The 5314-nt window shown below is 43.5% G+C and overlaps 1 pseudogene; it reads right to left on the bottom strand.

Annotated features, from left to right (window-relative positions):
• Window positions 1-3964: 3964 nt before the first annotated feature.
• LOC110305189 (prohibitin 1 pseudogene) lies at window positions 3965-4912 on the bottom strand (annotated as a pseudogene).
• Window positions 4913-5314: the final 402 nt, after the last annotated feature.

The raw sequence follows: 5314 nt of genomic DNA, 5'->3' as shown, positions 1-5314 counted from the left end.
AGCCTGTGGCCAATTTGCTGAAGCAACAGCTGAAATTCTACGGACGGTAGGAGCTGCTGGGGTTGAGCCCAGCTGTGCCAGCTGGGTAGGATGTTTCCCTTGGCATGGAAACCTGCTCATTCTGGAAGGCAGCAGCTTCTGTGTGACATGCCACTCCAACATGACATCATGGAGAGTGCTCGGGTTTAGGGATTAAGAGGGTGAGTTTGTATCTTACCTTGGAAAGCACACTAGCTTTGTTATCTGGCTCAACTACCTCAGTCTTCACATGTGAGAAATGGGAAGCTCCAGCTCTTTCATCTGCTGGGGGGGGGGGACAAGTCCTTGTCACACAGTAGGTACTCAGGGTGAGCTCCTTTTGCCTCACTGGGCAGTGGACATGAATTTAATCATGAAGTGTGTACTGGCTGGTTTATGTGTCAACTTGACACAAGCTGGAGTTATCACAGAGAAAGGAGCCTTCCTTGAGGAAATGTCTCCATGAGATCCAGCTGTAAGGCATTTTCTCAATTAGTGATCAAGGGGGTAGGGTCCATTGTGGGAGGTGCCATCCCTGGGCTGGTAGTCTTGGGTTCTATAAGAAAGCAAGCTTAGCAAACCAGGGGAAGCAAGCCAGAAAGTAGCATCCCTCCATAGCTTCTGCATCAGCTCCTGCTTCCTGACCTGCCTGAGTTCCAATCCTGACTTCCTTTGGTGATGAACAGCAATGTGGAAGTGTAAGCTGAATAAACCTGCTCCTCCCGTACTTGCTTCTTGGTCATGATATTTGTGTAGGACTAGAAATGTTGACTAAGACAAAGTGCTAACCATGAGAAGTGCTAATGTGAAGCACCCAAGCCAGAACAAGCTTTCCTGTGAACAGAGGATGAAGACTATGTCTCTTGATTCATCCTAAAGGACAGCTCACTGAGATTTAAAATTTGGATAACCTAACCATCTTCAAGGTTTCCATTGTGGGGTTCTAGGTAGAGGGGCACTCACAGCTTTTGTTATGACTGATAGAGTAGCACACTTAAACTCATGCCTCAGATGACCTAAGGCCCTGTCCAGATGAAAGGGTTGAAAGGTTCCTGTAAGCAAGGCTGCCTAGACAAGAACAGTCCATGGACATCAGAACATCAGTAAGGTTGGTTAGTGCAGTTAGAACCTTTCTCAGTGGCAATGGGTCTGCGCAATGAAGACAGCTCAGACACATTCATCTAGTTACTCAGTGATTGAGTTTAGCTATCCCGCAAGAAACCTAGGAGAGTTGGTCTTTTAGTCAGTCAGTAGATATTTCCTGGGCACTTTCTGTATGTCAAACAAGGCACCAGGACCTGAAGGTTAAAAGGGCAAGATTCCTGCTTTTGTCTTGCCTGCCTCTCCATAGTAGATGAACTGTACCTGAACATACTTAGCTGATTAAGTCCCTGATTCATCCAGATGCAGATTTTTAAAACAACCAACTTCCCAGTTTGTATTTCCCAGAGTAAATAGCTCTCCTTATGCCTTGGGTACTCTATTCTCCAAGATTCCTGGGTAGCACAGCTTGCTAAATTTCAGAGAAGTGCAGGAAAGAGATTTATAGAGAAATGAATAGTGTTATGTGTCCTAACCATTGGTCACCAAAAGCCCCAAGTTCATGCCCTGACTCTGCAATCTTAGAAGTCATTGCATTGCCCCTCTGGGCCTCCTTGAACTCTTGGATGCACTGTGTTAGATTCAATGATCTTTAAAGCCTCTATGGGATTTGATGTTTCAATCTGTGGTTAGATAGTCCCAGAAAAATTTAAAATAGTTGAAAACGGAGTAGCTAGGTTACAGCTCAAGAGTAAATGGCTCTCTAGATGGTGAAAAGCCATGTTCTTGGTTTTAAAACCCCATGACATCTCTCTCCAGCCTGTGCTCTTGGCTTCAGTAGGCGTGTGTTTGTGCCACACATATGTCTTCCAGGAAACAACACTTCCAGTGTCACTCAACTGGAGACTTGCCAGTGTCACTCAACTGGAGACTTGCCTAGGGTTTGTATTTAAAACGAAAGGAATAGAACTTGTTAGCTTCAAATGTGGATCAGCCAAAACATAAAATACTTCTTCCTGCCTCTCTTTTTTTCTCTCATAAATTAACATTTTACTCAAGTGACATATGTTCATTATTCCAGAATGCTACAGATATGCGTCATGCTGAATTGAAAGTCTTCTGTAATTTCTCATTGATAATTATAGTAAAAAATGGATTATATCCACTCCTCCTATTAGTTAACTTTTGATTCATAAATATATGAAACTGTATTTTAAATGTCAATGCCTAAGAAATAGTTCTTTAAGCGATAACCACCTCTGGAGCCTGTGTACATTTGCCTTATTTCAGAAAAGGGTCTTTGTAGATGTGATCAAATTAAAGATCTTAAGTTGAAAAGATTACACTGGATTTTCCACTGGGCTGGGAATTTTAATTACATGTATCCTTCTAAGATGAAGCCAGAGGGAGACCTGACACAGAGAAAAGGCCATGGGAAGACAGGGGTCAGGGGTCCTTGAAAACACCAGCTCTGAAGACCGCTGATACAGCCACAAGCCAAGTGACACTTGCAGCTCCTGGGAGATGGAAGAAGGGAGCAAAATTCTCTCCTCTGGAGCTTCCAGGTAATGCAGGATTCTGCCAACACCTTAGCTCCATCCTATGAAGCCACTTCAGAATTATAACCACAGGTAGGCTGTGAAGGAGAACAAGTGGGCGCTGCTTGAAGCAACCATGTTTGTGGTCGTTCCTTGCAAGAGACAGAGAATGAACATAATGTTGAAGGGTTAAAATATGAAACGGCAGTCCTCATTCCTGTCTACCCACACCTCTAGTTCTGCTTCTTGGAGACAAACAATCTAAATCCCAAAGTAGTTTCTTCAAAACCCTGTCTTCCTATTCCTATGTGTATTTAGCATACACATATTTCTTTTAGTGGCTCTCTGAGTAGGGAGTTTTTGCTTTAGAAGAGGGCTGGAGAGATGATGGCTCAGTGGTTCCCAGCACTCACATGAGCTTACACTCATCTTTAACTCCAGTTCCCAGGAATCTGATGCCCTCTTCTGACCTCCATGGGCACTGCATGCATGTGGCGAGCAGACATGTGTGCAAGCAAAATAGCCATATACAAAATAAAATGAAAATGAATACCAAAGACAAGATTTTAAATTTTCGTACCTCCTGTAAATACATGCAAGCTTTCACTTATGCATACATATAAACTCCTTTCTTCTTATGCCTGCAACTTCCAAAATAACTGTATGGCTTTTAGTTATATCTGTATTATTATTGACAACACAAGTTGCGTTCCATAGTCTTCTGTGCAATATACTGCACTTCTGTTTCCCTTTCTTGTACAACCTTTTGCTTTTCCTAGACTTGATCATCACCTGGAGTTTCCGTTTGCCCTTTGTATAAATATCACCACAACCACAAACCAAATTCACTTCTGAGAAATGTAAAATCTATCTCAATGCATCAGACATAGGGACAATGAGGGGATCTACAATCTCTAACTGCCTTCACTTTAGGAACATTCTATAACCTCCTTAGCTTTTTTGCTTAAGGGGCTGGGGATATAGTCCAATGTCAGAAGGCACTAAATGTGTTTGTGTGCGTGTGTATGTGTGTGTATCTATCTATCTACACATATATGTATATATATATGTATATATATATATATATATATACACACTATATATATATACATACATATATACATACACACACACTATATACATACACACATATATACACACAGTGTGTGTGTATGTATGTGTGTGTGTGTATATATATATACATATATGTGTAGATAGATAGATAGATAGATAGATAGATAGATAGATAGATAAATTGTGTGTGTGTGTGTGTGTGTGTGTGTGTGTGTGTGTGTGTCCTGAAGTGGTTTTACTTTTATTTCCTTCACTTTAAGCCTATCATTAAATTTCACCATGCTTTCCGGGGTGGGGTAGAAGGAAGGCGTTGTTCAAAATGTTGGAGACCATGGACTGATTGGCCGGAGAAGGTGAAGCAGGGGAGACCTCACTAGGGAAGCTTGAGGGGCACAGTCTGCCCCACTGGCAGGTAGGTGACATTCCGAGAGCGGGAGAGCTGGTACGCAATGTCCTCAGCAGCCTCCAGCTTGCGCAGCTCGATCAGGCCATCGCCTGCTGTGGCCAGCGAGTTGGCAATCAGCTCAGCCGCCTTAGCGTCCCCCTCAGCAGAAATGATGGCTGCCACCTTCTGCTGCTCAGCCTTTTCCACCACAAATCTGGCTGTCTCCGCTTCCTGCTGAGCCACCTGTTTGGCTTCCACCGCCTCTGTGAACTCCTTCCCGAAGGTCAGATGTGTCAGGGACACGTCATCTAGGATGAGCCCAAATGTGGCCGCTCGCTCTGTGAGGTCATCACTCACCTGCCTAGAGACCAGTTCTCTCTGGGTAATCAATTCTCCAGCATCGAAGCGAGCCACCACCGACTTGAGGATCTCTGAGGTGATAGATGGCAGCACCCGCTCATCATAGTCCTGGCCAATGTTGGTGTAGATATGAGGAAGCTGGCTGGCTACGGGCCGGAAGAGGATACGCAGTGTGATGTTGACGTTCTGCAAATCTTTGCTACCAGTGATGACTGGTATATTCCGTGGTTGAGAGCGACAGTCAAATATAACTGGTTTCTGTACCCAAGGGATGAGAAAGTGAGTCCCTTCCCCTACCACAATGTCCTGTACTCCATGAAATCGGTCAAAGATGACAGCTCTGTGCCCAGCATCCACGTTATATAAAGCAGAGTTCACCACGCCTCCTGCAACTGCTAAAGCCAGGCCGAACTTTCCGATGGACTCAAACACTTTGGCAGCCATGATTCCTTTTGTTGCATTCACTTACACCTGCTTTCACTCATCTTCACATGAATTCCCCTGAGGGCTTCTTAACATGCACAAAGCTCTGGGTTCAACCTTTAGCATCACAGAGGCAGGAATGACACGAGCACACGTATGTGCGTGCGCGCGCACGCGCGCGCGCACACACACACACACACAGGCACACATGGAAGCAGAAATCAGGGGTTTTTAGATGCTTTTATTATATATGTATATTTATTATTATATACTATATATGTTATACATATATAATGAAAACAGACAAAGTAATTATACTTTTATATATAATATATTAATAATTATATAAACACACATACACACACACACGTGTGTGTGTGTGTGTGTGTGTGTGTGTGTATAAAATATCCCTTGGCTTCGTCTCTCTTTTTCTTCATTGTAGCATCTCATTAAATGAAGGTTCAATATCCCAGTC

This window comes from Mus caroli, unplaced genomic scaffold (assembly GCF_978045245.1).
Source record: "Mus caroli unplaced genomic scaffold, Mus_caroli_1 scaffold_13, whole genome shotgun sequence".
Taxonomy (NCBI): Eukaryota; Metazoa; Chordata; class Mammalia; order Rodentia; family Muridae; genus Mus; species Mus caroli.
This window is presented reverse-complemented; position numbering and strand designations above follow the sequence as displayed.